Below are 11,599 nucleotides of genomic sequence, written 5' to 3' on the forward strand. Positions count from 1 at the left end.
ATTTATATGTAAGGAAGTTGAGACACATGTGCAATTAAACAACTTGACCCACGTCATGAGGCTGGAAAGTGGCAAAGCAAGAGTGTGAGAGACCAAGCCTGACGCTGGACCCTTCGCACCTGAGAGCACTTCTGACAGTTGTTCTGTAGCGGCTACAGAACTCTGCAACTGCACCTAGATTACAGTCATTTCTATGAGCTCATCTTGGCTGTTTCCTTGAGGCAGGATCCTTTTTTTTTTTTAATCTTTTTTTTTAAAGATTTTATTTATTTATTTATTTATGAGAGACACAGAGAGAGAGAAGCAGGCAGAAACATAGGCAGAGGGAGAAGCAGGCTCCATGCAGGGAGCCCGATGTGGGACTTGATCCTGGGTCTCCAGGATCACGCCCTGGGCCGAAGGCCGACACCCAACTGCTGAGCCACCCAGGCGTCCCTTGAGGCAGGATCCTAGTATCGTTTCTTATTTGCAAAATAAGCAACCTATGATAGACATCATAGCTTTCCAAAAACCACAGAAAACCAGGTAGGGGCGGGGGAGTAGATGTGCATTCAGAGCAGCTAAATTTCAAGTTTGTGATTTGGTCACTAGTCTTCTGCGACCAGATGGTGATCAGACAAGACATTTTGGTAGCCAGGGTTCTTGTCCATGTCTCAGAATCAACAGTTTCTTGGAAGTAGCTTTTATCCTATAGCAATCTCCCAAAACTAGTGATCAGAATTGGTGGGGGTGGCTTGGAAAATGATAGCATCAATGCCTGTCCATGAATCCATGCAAGGTCTCTGGCTCTGCCTGTGAGCTACCTTTCACAGCATCACTGGCCATATTTTTTATACCTTAATTTACCCTTCAGCTATAACTGACACTCGTTATGACCTTTGTTTACTCAGATATTTCTGCAACAAGCTGTTGCTTTATATTTCAGTGTCCCTTTAGACAGCAAAGGGTAGGAAAACAGGTTAGCACAGAGACACAATCATTCCCTCAGGGAGTCAGACCAGCCTGGTCCAAATCCTGGCTATGTGACTTTGAGAAAGTTGTTAAGCCTCCGTACCTCAGTATTAGCTCATACAGTACTGTCTTAGTCAGCTTGGGTTGCCATAACAAAATACCAGAGACTGGGCAACATAAGCAAAATAAATTTATTTCTCACAGTTTGGGAGCCTGGGAAGTCTAAGAGCAAAGTGCCAGTCACTTAGGTTCCTGTTGAGTGCCCTTTCCTGGTTTGCGGACACCTGTCTTCCTGCTGTGTCCTCACATGGTAGAGAGAGAGCAAGAGCAAGTTCTCTGGTCTCTTGTTACAAAGGCACCAGTCCCAGGATGAAGACCCCACCGGCTCCACCTCCAGATACCATCACAAAGGGGTTAGGCTTCAATGTATGAAATGGTTTGGTGGTGGTGGGGAGGGCATATTTAGCCTATAACAGGTACTGTCTGTAAAGTAACTGGCAAGCACTCCATGAAGGTTAGCCATCACTAACTCAGGTTCTAACATTAAGGAAACACATGGAATACATTAAAATGCACCCGTTTAGGGGCACCTGGGTGGCTCAGTGTTAAGCGTCATCCTTCAGCTCAGGTCATGACCCCAGTGTCCTGGGATTGAGCCCCTCACCTGGCTCCCTGCTCAGTGGGCAGCCCACTTCTCTCTCTCCCTCTGCAGATACCCCTGCTTGTGCTTTCTCTCTCTGTGTCAAATATATAAATAAAATCTTTTTTAAAAATGTACCTGTATACACATTTTGATGAATATAGAGGAACCAGCTTTTATTGTACAAGATACTGGGCCACACCCACAAGGGACGAAAAAGACTAAGGCAGGATCCTTCAAGGGGCTCCTGGTCTCCTGTGCCCTTTGGAAGAAGCTTCTCTAGAAGATACCCTCTCCCCTTGAGCATCACCCTCTGTCTTGTAGGGGAGGTGACCAGACATGGGCAAACATCCGTAACAGGCCTTGAACATGGTCCACTCAACAACTCTACAAGCCTTGGGGTGGAGAGCCACCGGACAGGCGTTCAAATCCTGGCTGTTGTAGTTATTGGCTCCAACTTTGAGCAAGTCACTTAACCCCATTCAGTTCAGCTTTCTCTTCTGTGGAATCAGAAAAAAACTCTTATTTGTTTGTTTAAAAATATTAATGCGTATCGTGCACTGTTGGTGGGAGTGTAAATTGGTGCAGCCACTAAGGCAAACAAGATGGAGGTTCCTCAAAGATTAAAAATAGAACTACTGTATGATCCATCAATTCCACTTCTGGATATTTATCCAAAGAAAATGAAAGCATAACTTGAAAAGATATGTGCTCCCTATGTTCATTGAAGCATTAGTTTTAATAGCCAATATATTGAAACACTCTAGGTGTCCGTGGATAAAGAAGATGCACACACACATGATAGACTATTCTTCAACCATAAAAATGAATGAAATTTTCAGCCACATGGATGGACCTTGAAGACATTTTGCTAAGTGAAATAAGTCAAATAGAAAAAGACAATACTACATGATCTCACTTACATGTGAGATCAAAAAAAAAAAAAAAAAACCCAAAATTAAAAAGCCTAACTCAGAGAAAACAGATCAGTGGTTGGGAGGAGGAGGGGCAGGTAGACAAAATGGGTGTAGGGAGCCAAAAGGCACAAACTTCCAGGTATAAAGAAGTAAATCCTGGGGATCTGATGTACAGCATGGCAACTATGGTTAATAATGCTGTATTACATACTGGAAAATTCCTAAGAGAGTAAATCTTAAAAGTTTTCTTCACAAGAAAAAGAATTTTGGCACTTTGTATGATGACAGATCTTAAGTAAACTTACTGTGGTCACCATTTTGCAATATATACAAGAACAGAATCATTATTTTGTACACCTGAAACTAATATAGTGTTGATGTCAATTATGCCTCAATAAAGAATATTAATGTATTTATTATTATCATATCAAAGAAATGGTGCTCACCTAGCACCTTTGAGTGGCGCTCCAGCAGGAGACAAGGAGATAGCCCTGCCGAGCATCAGGGCTGCAGTCCTGGTATGGCGTGGGTACCACTGCTGTCATCCTATTAACATGCCATCGATGTAACAGCATCAGCCCTGGCTTGCAGACGTTCTGAGAACTACATGAACTACATGGAAAATCAACTAGCTGTAGTTTTCCCATGCAAGTACTTGATAAATGTTCTCAAAATAAACAAAATGAAACTGAGCCCCGTCTGCCCTCGTCAGGAGTGTGTGTGAGAACAAAGGCCATGTACTATCAACATGTTTACCTGCAGCAGCAGGTCAGAGCTCCACAAACAGCTGTAGTACCTAGGAGGTAGCTGCATGAAGTAAAAACATACATACAAACAAACAAACAGGGTGGCTTGAGCGCCATAAACCTCTGTCATCATCCTCAGGAATCCACTGGCCGTGGGTCCTACAAGTTTCAGTGTTAAAATTAAATATGCCATAGCACTAAAGATGAAGCAGATAATAAAACCAGAAGTTTTTCCACTGTGTTACTTAGGTTTTCACTGATTCATTTAGAAATTACCCGCATGTTCAAAAGAAAACAAAACAAAACCCTACAAGTCTCAAACAGGGCTGGTTGTTTCTCCCCTAGAGCAGTTTTCCACATTCACTTAGCCTCATGGAAATGCAAACTCAAAGGAAAGTTTTAAGAGTGATACAGGCTCATTATCCCCACCCCCACCAATTTTGCATTTAGACCTCAATAAATATTAATGGAGAGAGTGAACTAACATAGAAGAGTGTTTTTTAAAGTCAGAGAACCCTTCTCAGAATCATCTGAGGCCTTTGTCAAAAAGTAGATTCCAGACCAGTTTTCTCGGTGAGTGGGGCTCTGGAATCCACGTGTTTAACAGGCTTCTCCCACACAGATACAGGAAAACCTCTATAAATGGGGATAAAATTCACTGAATAGCAGGCTGATTTTAAATTGATAAACGAGAAGGTGGAGCACCTAAAAACCCTTCTGATTAAGGAATAGCAAACTGCAATATCAAAGCGCAGCAAATGACCCCTTTACCAGGTTCAATGCTAGGACTATGCTAAGCTTGTTAAAGTATTAGAAAGTAATAAGTTCAAAAATAAAAAAAGTGTGTGTGTGTGTGTGTGTGTGTGTGTGTGTTAGAGTCAGATAGACCAAAATGTTGAATAACCATAACAGAGTAAGATCACAGAAGCAGTATTCACATCTCTTTGATATATAAAGAATGTCGAGAAATAATAATCTTCAGTGCCAAGAAAGACTCATTGCGTTTCAACCAGGACTGTGTGCCCATTTTGCCAAGCACTGGCCTAGCCCTGTATGTACAAAGATGAAGCAAACAGTCCTGCTCTCTAGCTCACACTAGTAGTAGTTCTTAAAGAGTTCAAGCTCTAAGAAACCTTTGGCTTCATCCCTGAAAGAATGTCCATATGCACAAGCAAAGGTTTCAGATGACTAAAGGAAACCCCAATCCTCATCAAGTCCAAATGTAGTATGAATTGAGCAGGGAAGGCTTGTGGTGTCCCCTTCCCACATGTAATTTGAAATACAATTTAAATGTTTTAAAGAAACAAAAACGAAGTGCTATAAATTAAAATTGCTTCTTTCTAGAACTTCTAATGGTCATTTCTATATTGCAGCTTTTCGTTTGGTTGGTTTTGGTCTTGGTGTTTTTAGTTGTTTGTATGGTTTAATGCCTCTGCTTTGCCAGAACCCTATATGCATATTTAATTTGCCTGTGGATATTCCGGCACTAATCTAGAGGGAGACATAGCTACCAAACACTCTTATTACCATACAGGATCCTATGAACTCTGTAATAGTCTGGTAGTACAGAGCAGATGACCTGGGGAAGAAAGTTTCATCACAACACAGTCATCCAAATGTAAGTCTTGAGCTCATATGGAATGTTCCTTCAGTCATGCCAAAGAGAGGTAACAACTCTCAGTTAATAGGCAGTGTTCCTCCTGGGTGCCCTCAGTGATCCCCTCAGACTAACAGTTGGGAAGGGCATGTGTAAGGCTGGTGTGGAGAACAGAAGGGGAAGACATTTTGGTAGCATTGGATGCTCTGTCCTGTTTTCCAACAAAAGATGGTGAGGATTAGGGGCAAGTTAACCTGAGCGCCAACATGCAGCTGGGGGCCAGCAGAGGAAGGAGAGAACAAAGATTGTGGCAGGAAATGACTAATCGTGTGAGAGAAAATCCTGGTCCACAATAGAGGAACAGGGAGAGAAATGGTTAAGAGAAGGATGGAGGGGTCACCGAGCCAGAAGGACTGCTTGGCGACTTACCTTTAATGGTGACAACAGAATAAACAGGCTCCCCCAGCAAAGGCACCCAAGTGACCTGGGTTCCTTTCAAGAAAGATCTCCATTCTTAGTGTGCAAACTAGTCACCTCATAAGACATTTGTTTTTAACTTTCACACACACATTGACCCATGTCTTCTCAATCGCCACCTGCTTCCACCCAAACATCCAGGGAAGAGTTGGCTGTTTATTTATTTATGTTCTGTCTGTTTCCAAAATGGATTTAAGGCAACAGAATACAAGAGGTAAGTCAAATTTCAGTGTTAAAAATTCATCACTAAGAATTTTCCATATCTTTAGCCAGACAACACTCAATCATTAGGATGTGATGTTAGTGCTGCTGACACTGGTTATATTCTGGTGTTTCTTTCTGCTTATGTAATAGAGAAAAAGATCACTTGTCCTCAGTTCTATACTGGTTCCTTTTAAATATTTCAAGGCAAGGTATCAAGAACCATATTTTCAAATGAAGAGTCAGTCCATGGGTGTGAAGGTCATGATGATAATCACTATCATTTCAAGGGTGACTCTATGAAGAATTTATTACTTTTTAAAAAAATTATTAAAAAAATAAATTTATTTATTTTTTAAAAATAAATAAATACTATTTATTTACTACTTTTTTAGAAAATAATTTATTACTTTTTTTAAAAAAATAATTTATTACTATTCCTCATTCTACAGAAGAGAAAACTGAGAGCCAAAGCAGGACTCATTAACTTGCCTGAGGCCACATGGCTAATTGTGACAGGTTTCAAACACAGTTGTAACGGACTTCCAAGGGTACCTGTTTTCCTTTAGACTGCTCTGCCTTCCTGAAGTGGGGAGAAGGTGGAAAGAGGGGCGCCCTCAGCTGTCTGTGGGAAGAAACTTAGAACCAGACCCTAAAGTAAACCCAAGGTGTTTACTTGGCACATAGCATTTGTCCTTGTTTCTGAAACACATCTTTGCTGTTGGCCTGTTTCAAGAATTTTACTCATGTTTTCTACCTGCACAAACAGGGTTTGCTTTAGCATCATTTATGTAATGTAAATATCATCTTTCCTACACCTTTTGGAGACTGGTTTTGGGCCTGAATTTGTGCGTGCTTTGCCTGGCTGATCATTGCCATGAGGAGCTTAAGTGATTGTTTAAGAGAAAAGGTAAACACACTGTTTTCAAACACCACTAGAGTAGTAAGATTCTGTAATATGGACCCTTAGTTTCAATTTTTTGTCTTTTACACAGTACTTTAAAAATTTTAGGGGGTAGAGGAAAAGGCTGGATGCAATTTTTAAAAAGGGGGATTTGGGGGGAGATCCAATTAGGAGTTAATTAGACATTTATGTGCAAGATAGTCTTAGAATATCTGTCTGCTAGCCCCCGATTCTGTGACTGTGTCTGTAAGAACAGTGAGGCCAATGTAAAAGTCAGATGTGCCACCAAGATTCTGAGATAGGTACTCAGAACTGCATTAGCAAAAAAGTTTTGTGGTAGAATGTTCCCCTGTGTCCAAATGAATTGGTCTGCCTTGTATTTCATCAGCTAGGGCTGAGCTCTTTAACAAGGCAGTGATTGAGTAATGGTTCTCGAAATGTTTCTGAAAAATGAAACAGGAATTTCCTTCCCACCCCCATAAGCCCGATATAAATCTTTTGCTTATTATCTGTTTAAAGTCATCTTTATGTCAATAAAAATAGTGGTGTTTCTAACAAAAGATTTATTTTTGTTCCCAACCATAACCAACATCAACTCAAAGTCCATTCCCTATGGCTGTGGGCCTGGATCAAAGATGTTCTTTTCAAAAACAGTTCACCAAGGCCTGTGAGACATATAGGTTGACTGTCATTTTCTTATTCTATTTTTCATTTATTTATGGAAGAACTTAATGCAAAAAGCAATGTCTGTTTCTTACATAAAATATAAAGAAGAAGAAAAATGTGAAAATCACATGTAATCCTACCACATAAAAAATAACCACAAGTAACTTTTGGGAATATAACCATTCAGTCTCTCAAAAAGAAAAAGAAAAAATATATATATATATCTATATATTTGAGAGAAAGAGAGTGTGTGTGAGAGCACAAGTAGGAGGGGCAGAGGGAAAGGGAGAGGGAATCTCAAGCAGACTCCATGCTGAGGTTATAGCTCTCCATGGGGCTCGATCTCACAATTCTGAGATCATAGCCTGAGCTGAAATCAAGAGTTGGTCACTCAACAGACTGCACCACTCAGGCACCCTGACCTTTCAGTTTCTTAAATGCATAATATTTATTTATTTTCAAGAATAGGCATACCTTAGAAATATTGCAGGTTCATACCACAACAATAAAGCAAGTATCTCAAAAAAGTGAATTTAATGAATTACTTGGCTTCCAGTGCATATAAAATGTATGATTTACACTATACAGCAACCAAAAATTGTGCAATAGCATTATGTATTTTTTTTAAAAAGCCCACGATGTACATACTTTAATTTAAAAATACTTTATTACTAAAAAGTGCTGACCAGTATCTGAGTTTTCAGTGACTTGTAGCCTTTTTGCTGGTGGAGGGTCTTGCCTCAACGTTGCTGGCTGCTGACTGCTCAGGGTATGGTTGCTGAAGGCTGGGGTAGCTCTGGCAATTTCTTCTTCTTCTTCTTCTTCTTCTTCTTCTTCTTCTTCTTCTTCTTCTTCTTCTTCTTTTTGGCAATTTCTTAAAATAAGGTAACAATGAAGCTTGATGCATTAACTGACTCATAACAATTTCTCAGTAGCATTTGATGCTGTTTGATAGCATCAAACAGTTCTATCCACAGCAGAACTTCCAAAATTGGAGTCAGTCCAACAACAATCTTCACAGCATCTTCACCAGGAATAGATTCCATCTCAAGAAATCACTTTCTCTGCTCATCCATAAGAAGCCACTTCTCATCCATTAGTTTTGTCATGAGATTGCAGGAATTCAGTCCAATCTTCAGGCTCCACTTCTAATTCAAGTTCTCTTGCTATTTCCACTACATCTGCGGTTACTTCCTCCACTGAAGTCTTGTATCCCTACATGTCATCCATGAGAGTTGGAATCAATTTCTTCAAAACTGCTGTTAATGCTGATATTTTGACCTCTTATGAATTACAGATGTTCTTAATGGCATCTGGAATGGAGACTCCTTTCCAGAACGTATTCAGTTTACTTTGCCCAGATCCATCAGAGGAATCGCTATCTATGGCAACTACAGTCTTATAAAATGGATATCTTAAATAATAAGGCTTGAAAATTGAAAGTACTCGTTGACGCACGAGTTACAGAATGATGTGTTAGCAGATATGAAAATAACATCAATCTCACTATAAATCTCCATAGAGCTCTTGGGGGCAAGGTCAATGAATAGTCATATTTTGAAAGGAATCTTTTTTTCTGAGCAGTAGGTCCCAAGAGTGAGCTTAAAATAGTCAGTAAACCATGTTGTAAAGAGATTTTCTATCATTCAGGATTTGTTGGTTCATTTCTAGAGCAGAGGTGGACTAGGTTAAGCATTTATTTTAAGGACTTTGGGATCTTTGGAATGGTAAATGAGCATTGGCTTCAACTTAAAGTCATCAGCCCCTAACAAGTGAGTCAGCCTGTCCTTTGGAGCTTTGAAGCCAGGCAATGCCTTCTCCTCTCAAGCTGTGAAATCCCTAGATGGCATCTTTTTACAATAGAAGGCTGTTTTGTCTACACTGAAGATCTGTTGTTTAGTGTAGCCACCTTCAAGAATTATCTTAGCTAGGTCTTCTGGATAACTTGCTACACAAGATAGAGTTTCTGCCTTAAAGATTTGTGTACTTTAAAATTTTCTTTATATGTTGACAATTTATCTACAAAAGTTATATCAGATTATATTTTAATAAGAATATATGAGAATATCTATTATTTTCATAACCTCAAAGAACACTCTTTGAATATTATCTTTTTTCAACTTAATGCGATAGGTTGAGAAAAGGGGGACAAGATTTTCTTTTTCATGTCTTTGATTCTTAGTAAGGTTGATTATTCTTATATGTTTGTTTGTGTTTCTTACTATAAATCGCTTATTTTTTTTGCCTACTTTGCAATGTTTGTAAAAACCCCTTTGTAGTGAGGTTGTCAATCATTTTTCTGCCAGCTGTCTTAAATATTTTCCTTAGTTTTTTCTTTGCCTTTGAGTTGTTTGTCTATCTTTAAGTTTTTATTTTTAAATAATTTTAGACTTATTGAAGAGTTACAAAGGTATTCAGAGAGTTCCTATGTACCCTTTTTCCAGCTTCCCCTATTTATTTACATAGTTACAGTACAATTTTCAAAATTAAGAAATTAACATTGGTACAATACTATTAACTAGTATTTTATTTAGAATGGGCTTTACTCAGATTTTGTCAATTTTTCCACTAGTAGTGTTTTCCTGTCCCAGTATCTAATCTAGGATCCTACACTGCATAAATTTTCATGTCTCCTTAGTCTCTTCCAATCTGTAACAGTTTTAGTCTTTCTTTATTTTTATGATCTTGACACTTTTAAAGAGTATTGGTCAGGTATTTTATAGAATGTAACTCAGTTGGGGTTTCCCCACTCTAAAGTTACCATTTTTCTCTTTCCATACTCAATAGTTAGACAGGTCACTTAGGCCAGGCCTCACCCCAGTGGGAGGTGGGCTAAGCTCTGCCACTTAGAGAGAAGAGTATCAAGGATTGGTGGACATATGTTAAAATCATTAATGAATATATTGGGGTCTAGATACTTTAAATCTATGTAAATATCCTCTTGCTCATTAAAGTTTCACCAACTAATTTTAGCATTCATCACTAAATCTTGTTTGGAGCCATTATTATTATGATCTTCTAAAGGTGATTTTCTATTTCCCTCGTTGCTTCTGCATTTATTATTTGAAATCCTTCTATAAGGAATATTTATTCCTTTTCCCCCAGAAATAAGGTAGACTTCAGTGACTAACCACATCATCAAAGGTCTAATTTTTTAAATCTCTTCTCTGATTTCTGATTAGTGGTAAGAAGGTGGTCAATTTTTCCCAGGTATACTTGTTTTCTATTGCTGCTATAACAAATTGACACACTTTGTGGCATAAAACAACACAAACTTATCTTTTTGGAGGTCAGATGTCTGAAATGTGTTTCATTGGGCTAAAATCAAGGCATTGGTAAAGTTGTATCTCTTTCTGGAGGCTTGAAGGGAGACTGTATTCTTTCCTTTTTCAGCTTCTAGAGACTACCCACATTCTTTGGCTCATGGACTTCTTCCATCTTCAAAGTCAGCCATATTAAGCCAAGACCTTTTCATACTCAATCTGTCTGGTTCTCTCTCATCTACCTCCTTCTCCCACTTATAAGGGCCCTTGTGATTACATTGGGCCTATGTGGATAATCCAGGATAATCTCTCCATCTCAAGGTCAACTGAATAGCAGCCTTAATTACATCTGCGACCTTAATTCCCATTTGCCATGTAATAAAACACATTCACAGTTTGGGGGATTAGGATGTAGACATCTTCAAGGGTCATTATCTGCTTACTACACAGGGCCATCAGCTTTTTATCTATGGTAGAATAGGTGGAAGGAATTGTTAGATATAAAAATAGAACAATTCCACTAGCTTCAACAGGTGCCACTCAATAGAATTGATTTTTACATGGGTCTCAGATAGATAGCATCAGGCCCTCTTTACTTTGGGAGCCAAATGAGTATAGTCCTGAGACATTATAGACATTATTGAGATTGACCAGACATTCTGAGTGATTCAGAGGCAGGGATCTTTAGGTACCAGTAACCCTGAGCCATAGTTTAAGTGACTATTATATCATCAATCTTTATATTTGATACCTACAGACTTCAATTAATTTAGAGACGAAAGAAATAAAATGTCATTTCAAATCGACTGCTAAAAGCATACTTTAGAGTGCATATTTTACTAATCACCTATATCTACTTTTAATTGAATACAAGCCTTTGCAAAGATCTCTTGAACCTGAAGAAAGGGTTTCAGAAAGTGGTTTCCCCTAATGTTATTTTGACCTCGTTAGGAGCTATAAACTCATACTCTCCTTTAGACTAAAGGTTTTCCCTTTCTTCTCTGCTAGGCCCATGGACAATGAGGCAACAGAGATTTTAGTTTTCTTTTGTATTGTGAGTCTATATTCTCTGTGTAAAGGCCCACTTGTCTTTGGTCTATCTTCTGCTCTTTAAAAATAAATTAAAATTATTTAAACTAAAAAAAAAAATAGTTCACTGATTTCTCTCACCCCCCAACCCTCACCTCTGGCAACCATCAAATCTGTTCTGTGTGCCTATGAACCTGGGTTTATTTAT

Source organism: Canis lupus, chromosome 34 (assembly GCF_011100685.1).
Source record: "Canis lupus familiaris isolate Mischka breed German Shepherd chromosome 34, alternate assembly UU_Cfam_GSD_1.0, whole genome shotgun sequence".
Classification (NCBI taxonomy): domain Eukaryota; kingdom Metazoa; phylum Chordata; class Mammalia; order Carnivora; family Canidae; genus Canis; species Canis lupus.